This window comes from Odocoileus virginianus, chromosome 5 (genome assembly GCF_023699985.2).
Source record: "Odocoileus virginianus isolate 20LAN1187 ecotype Illinois chromosome 5, Ovbor_1.2, whole genome shotgun sequence".
Lineage (NCBI taxonomy): Eukaryota > Metazoa > Chordata > Mammalia > Artiodactyla > Cervidae > Odocoileus > Odocoileus virginianus.
The window spans coordinates 73,874,741-73,889,717 of NC_069678.1; positions in this window are offsets into that span (position 1 = coordinate 73,874,741).

Consider the following 14,977-nt stretch of genomic DNA (forward strand, 5'->3'; position numbering starts at 1 on the left):
ATATTTCCTCATGGGGTTGTTGTACAGATTAGATGAAATCATGTATGCCAAGGATGCTGCACAGAAGAAGTGCTGAATAAATGGGCTTTCAGGGCTTCCCTTGTGGTTCAGTTGGCTAATTTTCTGCTCTCCCAATGCAGGGTCCAGGTTCAATCTCTGGTCACAGAACTAGCTCCCACATGCCTCAACTAAGACCCAGCACAGTCAAATAAATAAATAAATACTAAAAAAAAAAAAAAAATAAGTGGACTTTCTTTTGGTGTGTTGATTGAAACCAAGACCTTCATCCACACTGGGAGAAAGTATTTCTGTTAGGATGCAGGTGTCTCCTGTCTTAACCCAAGAAAGTTACTCTGAATCAACCAATGATGAAGAGGAGGTGTCCTCTCCTTGGGTGAAGGGGATGACCTCTAGGCAGAGAGAAAGCCTCACCCTGATTTACTGGACCTGGCGGATTGTTTCAGAGTCTGTTAAAATAGGGCTGTCCTCGCCTTCTGTCGAGTCTATGTCAGACTGCAGGAGAAACTGGCAGTGCTTTACACATTTGTGGAGATAATGGGCCTTAGAAAAGAAATCTAGAACCCAAAACATTTTGCATTCCTCTGGTATGTAATCTATTTACGTAAGTAAGTTTCCTAGGTCTGTCCGGATTTTAAAGACAGAATCTTCTTTCTCTGTCAAGTTTACATTTCTTGATATTCCAAACATCTGATTTGAATAACCTGTTAAAAATTGTTGGTGCTCTCTGACACCCCAAGGAGAAGATGCTGCCTGTTCAGTGAAGATGTCCTTAGATTAATACAAGAATGTGAGCTTGGCTGGGAGGGAAAGAGAGGGAAGGCGCTATGGAAAGATCAGAACTATGTTTTAGGCAGTATTTATCACTCTACCAGAGTAAAATCCTTCCATGTATGCAGTTCCTGGGTTGTCTCACTGCAAAATATCAATATCAGACAAAATAGACTTGAAGGCAAAAAAATATTGATAGCGATAAAGATGGTCCCTACATAGTGATAAAATGATGAAATCATAAGGAAAACTTGTATGAAACTTAACCACACGGGCTTAAAATATACACATTACAGATCAAATGGACAAGAAGAAAAAGACAAATCTGCATCAGTAGATTTTAACATCCATCAGTAACTGCTGGGTCAAACAGACATGAAAATGGATACAGATGAAGATTTGAATTAATGTATTCTCATGTTTGACTTAATATATATATATATATACATATATAACACTGCACTCATCATTTACAGAATATGCATTCTTTATAGGCACATGTTGGACGTTTATAAAAATCAAACTGCTGCTTGGTCATAAAGCAAATCTCTACAAACACAGAGAATTACTTTCATGGATCCTCCTTCTCTGTTCACAGTAGGGTTATTAGAATACAATAACAAGCTTTTTCAATAAATGGTGCCAGAAAACTTGGATATTCACATGCAGAAAAATTAATCTATACTCTTAACTCACACAAAAATTCATTCAAAGGGGACCATCAACCAAAATTTGAGTTAAAACTATGAAACTTTTAGAAAAACTATAGGAGAAAATTTTCTTGAGTTTGGATTAGACAAAGAGTTCTTAGATGTGACACTAAAGAAAAAATTGATAAAAATCCATAAAAAAAAATTGATAAATGTGACACTAAAAAAGTTAGGGGAATTCCCTGGTGATCCAGGTGTTAGGACTCTGTGCTTTCACTGCCAAGGATTCAGTCCCTGGTGGGGGAACCAAGATACCAAAAGCCACATAGCACAGCCAGAAAAGAAGAGGAGAAGAGTAAAATACATAATAAAAGTCTTTTTTTTTTAATGTACTTTAGGACTTCCCTGGTGGCACAGTAGATAAGAATCAGTCTGCCAATGCAGGGAACAAGGGTTTGATCCTTGGTACATGGGCGTCCCTCTTGGCTCAGATGGTAAAGAATATGTCTGCAATGCAGAAGACCCAGGTTCCATCCCTGGGTCAGAAAGATCCCCTGGAGAAGGGAGTGGCTACCCACTCCAGCATGTTGGCCGGGAGAATTACATGGAAGAGTAGCCTGGTGGGCTGCAGTCTATGGGATCACAAAGAGTCAGATACAACTGAGTGACTAACAAATTTGATTAAAAAAATAAAACAAATGAACAGGAAGATTCCACATGCTGCATAGCAACTAAGCCCGCATATCACAACTCCTGAGCCTGTGTGCTACAAATACTGAGCCCTTGTGCCTAAAGCCCGTGCTCCACAGCAAGAGAAGCCTCTGCAATGAGAAGCCTGTGCGTGACAATGAAGAGTAGTCCTGCGACTAGAGAAAGCCCGTGAAAAACAACAAAGATGCAGCAGAGCCAAAAATAAAAATAAATAAATTATTTTAAAAATTGGTACTTTGAAAGACACTACTAAGAAAATAGAAAGATAAACCACAAACTGGGAGAAAATATTTGTAAGTCATAATTCTGATAGAGGTCTTGTGTTGAGAATATAGAGAATTTTTACAACTCAATAAGAGAGACAACCCAATTTTTTAGATAGACAAAAGATTTGAATAGACATTTCACCAAAGGACATGTATGAATAGCTAATAAGCACAGTAAAAGATGCTTAACATCACTAGTCATTAGGAAAATGCAAATTAAAACCACAAGCAGATTCCACTTCATACCCACTAGGATGACTATAATCAAAAAGATAGACAATAATAACTATGGGAAGGAATGTGCAGAAAGTAGAATCCTTATAGTTTGCTGACAGGAATGTAAAATAATGTATTAACTTTGGGAAATAACTTGGCAGTCTCTTAAAAAGCTTATATAAATTTATGTTTAACAACATAGTAATTTGACTCATAGACATCCACTCAAAATAAATGAAAACATGTGTCCACAAAAGCACTTGTACAGGAAAGTTCATAGCAACATTAATTCATAAAAGTCAAAAAGTGGAAACAATACAAATGTCCATTAACTGATGAGTGGGAAAAAATAAAACATGCTCTATCCATACAATATATATAATACGTCATCAGTAAGAAGAATGAACCAATTATACATGCTACAATCATGGAAGAACTTCAGAAATATTATGCTAAGTGAAAAAAGTCAAGGGAAAAAAGATCACATATTTTATGGTTCTATTATATAATATATCCACAAAAGGTAAATCTATGGATATGGGAAGTAGCAGCCATGAAATTAACAGACGCTTACTCCTTGGAAGGAAAGTTATGACCAACCTAGATAGCATATTAAAAAGCAGAGATGTTACTTTGCCAACAAAGTTCCATCTGGTCAAGGCTATGGTTTTTCCAGTGGTCATGTATGGATGTGAGAATTGGACTGTGAAGAAAGCTGAATGCCGAAAAATTGATGCTTTTGAACTGTGGTGTTGGAGAAGACTCTTGAGAGTCCCTTGGACTGCAAGGAGATTCAACCAGTCCATCCTAAAGGAGATCAGTCCTGAATATTCATTGGAAGGACTTATGCTGAAGCTGAAACTCCAATACTTTGGCCACCTCATGCGAAGAGTTGACTCATTGGAAAAGACTCTGATGCTGGGAGGGATTGGGGGCAGGAGGAGAAGGGGACGACAGAGGATGAGATGGCTGGATGGCATCGCCGACTCGATGGACATGAGTTTGGGTAAACTCCGGGAGTTGGTGATGGACAAGGAGGCCTGGCATGCTGCAATTCATGGGTTCGCAAAGAGTCGGACACGACTGAGCGACTGAACTGAACTGAATGGTGTTGTGCCTGGTGATTGAGGATTGACTAAAAATGGGCATGAGGGTTCTTTGGGGGATTATGGAACTCTAAAATTGAATTGTGGTGATGATTACATACTCAGTAAATTTACTAAAAAAACATCGAATTGCATCCTTTAAATGGGTGAATCATATGGCATGTAAATTATACCTGAATAGAGCTTTAAAAAAAAAGACAGAAAGCTAAATAGGAAAACTTATGTTGGGAAGATTAAAAAACATACTTGCAAAAGCAAAACAAATAGAAAATCCTTTTATTAAGTGAGGAATAAAAGAGAAAGAGAGCTTTCTTAATCTTAAAAAGATTATCTACCAAAAAACTATAACAATAACAATATTAATGATACAATTTTGAAAACATTTCTCTCTAAAATCAGGAATAAGACATGAATGCCCCCAAATCATGATTTTTGATTCAACTTTGTACTGGAGGTCTTAACCATGGCAGTAAGTGGGAAAAAAGTATAAAATGCTTAAGGATTGAAACGGATGAAGCAAAGATATCATTATTTGCTGATCATATGTTTGTCTACACAGAATACCTCAAAGAGAATTTGGTAGTCAACAAGATACCAAATCCAGGAACAAAAATCAGTTGTATTTCTAGCCACCAGAAACAAGTATAAAATGCAATAAAACAGGATATTAATTGCAATATCATCAACAAATATAAAGTATGTAGGAACACCTTTTTAACACAAGGAGAAAATGATAAAACTATTGAACTATGAAATAAAATTAATATTTTATGTCAAGACAAGAAACATTTAATGTAAAACATTCCTCTCTGCCCTTTGACCTCATTTCTCCCCTCACTGTTCATGGTGCATCTGCGTTATGCATTGACCAAACCTCCTCCATCAGCGGGAATACCTGCTCAGCCATAAAGAGCAACCTTTTTCCCAGCATCAACAATGTAACTTAAAAGAAAACATTCCAGAGAAAAATGGCAACCCACTCCAGAATTCTTGCCTAGAGAACCCCATGGACAAAAGGGCCTAGGGGTCTATGATCCATGGGGTTACAATTTAGCAACTACACCACAACAACCATAACAACAAACCCACAATCAGGCAGATTATGATTCAGGGAAATACCTTTTCATGAAAATGTGGCATAAAATGGAGAATGAAGAGACCTAGCAATGTGGAATGTAGAGTTTTGTAAGAAATTAAAAAGTGGGTATAGAAAAAAAAAAAAAACTTTCCTTCTTGAGCTTGTAAAAGGTCACATGACCTACTACAATGCCGCTTAGATCTGGATTATGTAAACTGTCAATAATACGTCATTTGGGGCTTCCTTCATGGTCCAGTGGTTAAGATTCTGTGCTTCCATTGCCATGGGCACACCCCAGTTGGGGAAGTAAGATCCCACATTTTGCACAGAATGGCCAAAAAAAAACCCCTGTAGCATGTCAGGCTCCTCTGACCGGGATACTGGATTGTGTTGCCATCCCTCCTCCAGGGAATCTTCCCAATCCGGGGATCGAACCCAGGTCTCTGCATTGCAGGAGAGATTCTTTACCATTTGAGCCACCGGGAAAGCCCTACATATGTTGTCTGATATACAGTCCTCTGTCTCAAAAACTTATACAACCGTTCCTTGAGTTCTAATGTGTGGAACAGTCTCGGAGCTTTCTGAGATGTTCTTCCCAGGTTATAATCCTCAAATTTGCTTGAATAAAATCTCCCATTTCTTTTTTATATTGACTGATTAAGTTTTTGTTGACAGAAACAAGTTCTAAATAAATGGAATGAAATATTATGGTCATGAATTGGAAGATTCAAAATCATAAGCATATCAAACCTGTCAAATTGAGAATTTCCATGCAATTATAATAAAAATCATAATTTTTTTCCTGGAAATTGACGAATTTTTTTTCCCCTAAATTGTTTTTGTGCCTCTGTTGAAAACTATTACATTCCTGAAAAGGAAGAACAAGAAACTTGCCTGGCAAAGTATCAAGAATTATCATAAATTTATAGTAACTAAGAGTGGCAGCAAAATTTATTTCATTTTAGTGAAAAGATAGATTTTTCAACATGTGGTACTGAGACGATTAGCTAATCTTAAGTAAAACATGATAGTCTTCTTTTTGTTTGAGATGACCATATGATTTTTATTTTTCAATTTGTTATGTGGTATATCACACTGATTGATTTGTGCATATTGGAAAATGCTTGCATCCCTGGGATGAACCCCACTTGATCTTGGTGTATGATCTTTTTAATCTATTGCTGGATTCTGTTTGCTAGTATTTTGTTGGGGACTTCTGCATTTATTTTCATCAATGATATTGGTCTGTAATTTTTTGTGTGTGTGGTATCCATGTCTGGTTTTGGTATCAGGGTGAAGATGGCCTCACAGAATCAGTTTGAAAGTTTCCCTTCCTCTGCAATTTTTTGGAACAGTTTCAGAAGGAAAAGTGTTAGCTCTTTTCTAAAAGTTTGATAGAATTCCATCAGGTCCTGGACTTTTCTTTGTTGGAAGTTTTTCAAACATAGTCTCAATTTCAGTGCTTGTAATTGGTCTGTTCATATTTTCTATTTCTTCCTGGTTCAGTCTTGGGAGACTGTACTTTTCTAAGAATTTGTCCATTTCTTCCAGACTGTCCTTTTTATTGGCATCCAGTTTCCCATAGTAGTCTCTTATGATCCTCTGTATTTCTGTGGAGTCAACTGTAACTTCTTTCTCATTTCTAATTTTATTGATCTGAGTCTTCTTCCTTTTTTTCTTGATGAGTCTGGCTAAAGGTTTATCAGTTTTGTTTCTTTCCAAAGAACCAGCTTTCAGTTTCATTGATCTTTGCAATTGTTTTCTTTGTCTCTATTTCATTTATTTCTGCTCTGATCTTTAGGATTTCTTCCCTCCTACTAACTTCAGCTTTGGTTTGTTCTTTCTCTAGTTGTTTTAGATGTAAGGTTAAGTCGTTTATTTGAAATTTTTTTGGTGTCTTGTGGTAAGATTGTAAACTTACCTCTTAGAATGGCTTTTGCTGCATCTCATAGGTTTGGGCTGTTGTGTTTTCATTTTCATTTTTCTCTAGGTATTTTTTAATTTCCTCTTTGATTTCTTTAGTGATCCATTGGTTATTTAGTAGCATATTGTTTAGCTGCCACCAGTTGTGTTTTTTTAGTTTTTTCCATGTAGTTTATTAAAACATGATAGACTTTTAAATCAGTCTTTAACCAGATTAGTTAGACCTATATGAGTAAAGTAAAAGTACACATTTCTTAGAAATTTAGATGACAGAGTAATTTTATTCAAGGATATGTATATTTTTAAAACAAGAGAGACAGATAATAAAGAAAAAGACTGACACATTTAATTATGTTAATAGTTATAAGGTTTTTTTAATCTAAAAATATCATAGATAAGTCATAAATAGGGAAATACATAGAAATGATAAAGAGTTAATATTCAGGTTATATAAAGAAGATCTATAAATCAATAAGAAACAATAAACAACCCAATTAAAAATGGGCAAAAGAACAGAAATTTCACTGAAAAGGAAACACAGATGGCTCACAAACACATTAAAATATGTTTCATTTCAGTGATGAGGATGCAAATATGTACCATAATGAAGTACTATTTCACACCTCCCAGAGTGGCAAGAGTTAAAAATTAATCAATACAAATGTTGGTGTGCATGTGGAGCAAAGGAACTTTCATAGACTGTGAATGAATGTATCAATTGGTAAAAGTAATTTGGAAACAGGTGGCATTACCGAGTAAGGCTGAACATCTGCATAACCTATGAGCTAATAATTCCATTGCTATGTATGTAACCTAGAGAGACTTTTCCCCACTTGCAGTTGTAGTTAAGAATGTTTACAATGGCATTATTCATAATAGGCAAAATTTAGGCAAAACACAAATGTCCATCTACAATATGTAAGTAAAAATAATCCATTCATACCATGGAATATTACATAACAGAAAAAATAAATTATAGCTACACTCAATAACATTGAATCTGTAGAGCATGATGTTAAGTGAAAAAAATTCAATGGCATACATCTACACAAATTCAAAAGTAGGTAAAACTAAACAATAAATTCAAATCTATGCATCGCAGGCAGATTCTTTACCACCTGAACCACCAAGGAAGCCCATAAAGAAAAGGAGTGTAATGATGAAACACAAAGTTTGTAGAGTGGTTACTTTGGGAAGAAAATAAAATAAAAGCTCCTCTTTAAATAGTCAACATGAGAGATGGTTAGGACTTACGTTCTTAACTATGACATCATTAGATTTTACTGATCATAGCTTGATGGGGGAAGCACAACAGCTAGAGCAAACTTGCCCCTTCTTAAGAATTTGGATGTAATTCAAAGTACTCAGGGGCTAAGTAGCTTAGCTAACCTGCTGACCCCAACAGGAGCCATCCCCAACCTTGACTTCTTGCCTTGATCTAATGACTAAAGATTCTAAATGCTACTGCTCATATTATCTTCAAGTGCCACATGCATCTCAATCAATGCACTAAGGAGTCCTGGACTTAAGGAGAACAGATGAGGTTTAACTGTAACTCAGTTAATCAAAGCCACTTCTGACCTTGGGTAAATCCCTCTCCTTTGCAGTTATTTCTCCCCTCCTCTGGAAAACACTGCTTGTTCTAGGTCAGAGTTACTTGACCCTTTTGAATACACACTCACTTTGGAGGAACAGAAGAGTTTCACATCCCCAGAGATTATGATGTGGCCCTTCCAGGGAACAGTCTCTCTCCTACAACATTTTGGGATTTTCTTGGCCAGTGGGGTTAGGTAGAAACAGCTCTACTAGCCAAGATGTTTTTGTTGAGCTCTACTCTGTGGTTCATAGAGTAAAAGAAAAGGGGATTTGGGTTTATTTGTAAAAAGTGAAATTATTGAGTATGGGTTTTAAAGCAAAACCTCCTTCAGAGGTTGTGCCACACCCCTCAAGGAATTATACTCTACCTCTCCCTCCCCGAGAGGAGACCCACCTGATCAGATGACCGGTCTGTGGTTGTGCCCACCTCTGGTGTCTGGTCTGGGTATCTGAGAAGGCCCAGGAGGTGAGGTTTGTGAACTGCTTCCCTGAGCTTCTCATTTCCTGCTCCTGAGAAGGCTTGTCTCTAGCCTGGAGATTCTCAGTGATTGCTGAAGACCCCTCTTTGGCCAGGCTTTCACTGAAGGAGGCCACTGGCCAGCTGTCTGCACCATTTTCTCTCATATGACTAGTCCCCTGCTGTACAAATATGAAATCCAAACACAGGCATGTGTGACGATGCAGAGAGACCTGTTTATAGTAGACTTTCTGGACAGACAATTCTCAGCAGGATTTTCTTTAGTGTTGTCCAAATGAGAATTTTCAGTGGTCACCACCCTCCCTAACCTAGGGGTGGGTAAGCAGCGTGAGAGAGGGTCTGGAAAAGACTGCTGGTAGCTATAACCCACTGCCCTTTTCCTTTCACTCCATCAGTTGAATCCCTTCTGCCAAGACAGAATGTGCCCTCCAAGACATTTCCTAGCTTTTGTTGGCTTTTGTCTGGGCACAAGGAATTTACTACCTTCAGATAGCCTATTCCATCCATAAACATTTATGGTTGTCAGGTTCCAAAATTGCTGTGGAATATTGAAATAGGGATGTGGTAGGAAGGAGGGAAGGTTCAAGAGCTTTTGAATAAATTGCTCTTTTAAGCTTAAGCTTTCTTCCTTGGGGCCGCTATACCTTGCAACCACTTATTGAGTAGTTACCATATGCCAAGCCTCTGTGTTAACTATTATTCATGTAAGATTCCATTGAAACATCCCCAAACCCTATGAGTTATATATATAATTAATATCCTCATTTCACAGATGAGGAAATAGAGATTCAGAGCAGTGCAGCAAAATGTCTAAGAAGTCACATGGCTAGTTAAAAATGGGGCTAAGTTTATATTCAGGTCTGTCTGACACCAAAGCCATGCTCCTCACCACTGTGCTTGCCTGTCTTATAGCCTCACTGTAGTCTCATGAAGCCAGGAGTCATCTTTGAGTTGAAAAAGCTGAGATTCAGAAAGCTCAAATGACTTCCCTGAGAGCATTCCTCAGTATTGAAATAAGAACTTAAATCTTTGCCCTTCCTCTGACTTTTTCACCCTCTACCCAGAACCTCCATGCACTGGCCCACTCTCACCTTGACTTTCATCAGAAATTAAGACTGAATCCATTCCTTGTTTAATTTCTTAATCTGATTCGCTAGCATCTGTGGTCCCAACTGCCCTAAATTCAGTCATTGACCACTGTGACTCTGAAGACAGCTGTCCTCTCTCCCTCCGCTCTGCCTCCCCCGTTCATTAACCGCTGACCTCAGCCCCTTCCCAAAGGAAATGAGCATCTGACCACCAGAGGCAGCAGGTACCAAGAGCTTGGACACAGGTTGCATAGGAATCAGTAGGCTGAGGTGGGGTGGGGGAGGAGATGTTCCAGAAAAGGGTCCACACAGTTACTGCCATGCAGGTTAGGAGATGGAGCAAAGTCTAGATCATAAAGGAGACAGACTGCAAAATAACAGCTAACAGCAGAACGATTCTTTAGGAAGGGCTGAATAGTAGGGAGAGGAAGACCCCAGTTCTGTTCTTGACCTGATGTCTAGTTTCCAGGTGGCCTTGCCCATGTTTCTTTCTCTTTTGGGGCCTCAGGAAATGTTCCAGAAAGTCCAGGGCTCCCTGTGGGCTTTAAGCCTGGGTGTTGAATGTGAGTTCCTTAAGTTGGTGGCTTTGTGGGCCCAAACAAGCGAGAAGCAGTGGGCTGAGAAGGAGTAAGAAATCACCTGGACCAGACAGTGGCCTGCAGTCTTTTCTGAGCCCGCTGTGGATGTGGCCCCAGGTGCCTGCTGCTGCCATAAAGGGGAGAGGTAGACATCAGAGAAAGAAGAGAGATGAGGAAAGTTGAGCTGCTGATCCTAAGTTCTGGAGCCAGCCTTACAGGGGATAAGATGTTAGACATTTTATACAAGAAAAGAAAGCCAAGAGTTGAATGACTAAGATGATGTACTACTTTGCTGTGTCTGTTCAGTCTGCTTTTATTTACTTAAATAAACTATTTAAAAATATTGTTATTTAGTTTCACAGAGTCTTATTTGCAGCATGTGGAGTCTAGCTCCCTGACCAGGGATCGAACCTGGACACCCTGCACTGGCAGTGAAGAGTCCTAGCCACCGGACCACCAGGGAAGTTCCCAGTCCACTTTTCTAACTCCTACCACATACATCTACAGGGTTACCATGAAAGCAGCAATTTTAAACATTATGACCCTGCCCCCTGCCCCTAGTAACCACAGATGATTGGTCCAAATCAGGCCAATTAGAACCTTTCCTGGCAATTTTGAACTTGGAGTTAAAGGGGCTACTGTTTCCTCCACTCGGACCAGAAAAGTAGTGGAAATGCTGTGTTTTCTCCTTTAAAGAAAGGATAATGCAGCCCAGATGTCACCACCAAAGTGTTAGCTCTGTGAGAGCTGAGGCTGTTGACTGTTTCTGTGTGTTGCTGTATCCCTAGAATATGCCCAGCACATAGTAATAATGAAAATAATAAGAATGTGTACATAGTGCTTATTATGATCAGACAACTGTCCTGTCTACATCACACATGTAATTTATTTAATCCATGTAACAATCCTGTAAGATAGAACATTATTATCCCCATATTTCATATGAGAAAACTGAGACACAGTGTAACTTGCCTAAAGTCACACAGATTATTGGTCTAAGAACCAGGATTCAAACTCAAGTCATCAGGTTTCAAAGTGTGTGCTCCTCATCACCATCTGACACCAAGTCTCAGTAAATTTGTGATGAATGAAAAATGAATGAACGGATCAGGCAGGCAGAAAGGAGAGCAGTAAGGAAGAGCATGCTGTAACAATCGAGCACCTAGCTCAGAGGATCTATGCAGCTCCGTGCTATTCTTACTGTTGGGCTCTGTGGAAGCCTTGCCATCCAGTCATGTAAGCAGGACTGGTTTCATGGGCAACAGAAGGGCCCCATGTGTGGCTTAATGCTCTGTTATTACCGCCTCTAAATTCTTATTAATTTTATATTTGAGCCTGTTTTATAAGCAAAACTCTGACAGGACAATGAAGCATGCACATGAGCTGAGAAGATGCATGTAGTATAAATGTCCTCCACTGTTTCTGATGTCTCCACCCACACACAGTGTATGTGATGCCCCATGAGCTCAGAATTCTGGTAAACTGGAGATACTTGGGAATTCAGCGAGACTCAAAGCAGGTACAAGGAGAGTATGCTATATTTGCAGCTGAGTAAGTAAGAGTGCTGAGAAAACACCCTTTCCTTAAACTTGAACTTGCTATGAACACAGAAAGGAGACAGTGTCATTCAAAGAAACAGAAATGACCAAGGAACCTCACGTAATGTTCTTTTTTAAAAAATTTATTTATTTTTAACTGGAGGATAATTGCCTTACACTATTGTGTTGGTTTCCACCATATATCAACATGAATCATCCACAGGTATGTCTAAGTCCCCTTCCTCTTGAATAATGTAATAATAATATTGATAATAATAATATTATCATTATTATCCATCCTTCCCACCCCATCCCACCACTTAGGTTATCACAGAGCATCAGATTTGAGCTCCCTATATCATATGACAAATTTCCACTGGCTATCTAATTTTACATATAGTAATGCATGTTTCAATGCTACTCTCTCAATTCGTTGCACCCTCTCCTTCCCCTCATGTGTTCACCAGTCTTTTTCTATGTCTGCATCTCCACTGCTGCCCTGCAGATAGGTTCATCAGGAACATCTTTCTAGATTCCTTGTATGTGTGTTAATATACGGTATTAGTCTTTCTCATTACTTCACTCTGTATAACAGGTTCTAAGTTCATCCACCTCAGTAGAACTGAGTCAAATGTGTTCTTTTTTATGCCTGAGTAATATTCCACTGTGTATATGGACCACAACTTCTTTATCCATTCATCTGTCAACAGACATCTAGGTGGCTTCCATGTCCTGGCTATTGTAAATAGTGCTACAATGAACAGTGGTGTACATGTGTCTTTTTCAATTACGGTTTTTTCAGGATATATGCCCAATAGTGGGATTGCTGGGTCTTATGGTAGTTTTATTCCTAGTTTGTTTTATTTTAAGAAATTTCCATACTGTTCTCTAGTTACATATCCTTTCTTACTGTGTTAGCAAACTATCTATACTGAAAATGATACAGAAGAAAAAGAAAACACAGGACTACCCATAGTTTTTTTTTTTTTTTAAAGGAACCTTCCTATTGCTGTTGGTGGGATGTAAACTGGTAATAGCCACTATAAAGAACAGAACAAAGGTGACATTATTTTTACTTTTTTAATATTTATTTTTAATTTATTTGCTTATTTGGCTGTGCCGGGTATTAGTTGCAGCATGTGGAATCTAGTTTCCTGGAAAGGAATTGAACCCAGGCCACCTGTATTGGGAGCTCCCAGTCTTAGCCACTGGACTGCCAGGGAAGTTCCCATAGTTTCTTTTCTTTTCTTCTGTTTTTATGTTTTTATTTATTTATTGTCTAGCTGGCTCTTTGTTGCTGCTCGGGTTTTCCTCTAGTTGTGCTGCATAAGCTTCTCACAGCAGTGGCTTCGCCTGTTGCAGAGCACGAGCTCTAGAGAATGGCGGCTTCGGTAGCAGCTCCCAGGCTCTAGAGCACAGGCTCAGCAGCTGTGGCACATGGGCTTAGCCAACCTGAGGCATGTGGGCTCCTCTCAAATCAGGGGTCAAACTCATGTCTCCTACATTGGCAGGTAGACTCTCCACCCCCACAGTTCCTTAAGTCCTTCCTCACTCACCAGTGAACCAAAGGGAAGAAGTGAAATACAGTTGAATTAGTTTTGTCCAGTGTTTCCACTGTTCTGGTTAAGAACCAAATACATATACATGTAAGAGTTACTACACATAGATTGTGTAATTTTGGTGATTCTGCATACTAGTTAAAAGCTCTTATATTTTGAAATTTGCATTGCAAATATCTTCAAGCATGAATGGGAAAACTCATGTTAGTAATTTAAGATTTTTATTTTTACTTACTTAAGACATTAAATAGCAAATTAAAAAACACTATGATAAGAAAGAGACTGTAGAGAAAAAAATAAAAACTAAATAATAAATAATAATAAAAACTAAATAATAAAACTAAAAAATGTTTTAGTACTTTTAATGCACTTTTTTCCTGCCTCACATGTTCATTTTGCTTTGGGCCCCACAAATTATCAAGTCAGCTTCGCTTATAAATTTTTTTTTTTACTGAAACTGGCTTGATTTAATTTCCTGTTATTTGCTAACAAGAGCCTTTGATTTGGAAACTTAATCTGAACTTGCTAGGGGTTTTAACTTTATACTTTGCTCCAACTATTATATTCAAGTGGGTGGAAGTGTGATGCAACACACTTGCAGGCTTTTAGATGTAGCAAAGAACACAAGCTCTTTTCTAGATGTAGAAAAGAGGCTCGAAGAGGCTTACCAATTTGGGCAAAGTCACACAGCTTCCAAGGGAAGATTTGAGTCTTGAATCCAGCTCATCATGACTCTATAAAGTTTAGTAAAACATTCTGTAACCCTATAAATATTCTGTAACTTCTCTGTTCAATATGGTAGCCACTAGCCACATGGGGCTATTGAGCCCTTGGAATATGGCTAGTGTGACTGAATTCGCTTTTTTCCTGTGTATAGCAGGACATGTATTCTTGTTATCATAACATTTTAATCTCATTACAAAGTAATTAGTGTTGTTTCCAGTGAAAAAGTCTCTACTGAAGTAACAAATCTAGTCCTATATTTATGTGGGTGCAGCCAGAAGTCCATTTATTTGATTCAATGGCTCAAGGGATGACAACACTGGTTTGACACCAGCTGTCCTTGTCAAAGGACATACACCAGGTGACCAGAAGCCCTTTTCAGGGACTGCGATGATAGTTAATTTTATGTGTCAACTTGACTAGATCAGAGGATGCCCAGATTTCTGGCTAAGCATTATTCCTGAGTGTGTCTAGGAGAGTGTTTCCGGCTGAGATTAACATTTGGATCAGCAGATGGAGGAAAGTAGATTGCCCTCCCCAATGGGGGTGGGCACCCTTCAATCTGTTGAGGGCTGGGGTAGAACAAAAGGGCAGAGAAAAGTTGAAATTCGCCCCTTTTTATCTGCCTTATTTCTTGAGCGGGACATCTCATCACACTTTAGAGTACTGAATTTTAAA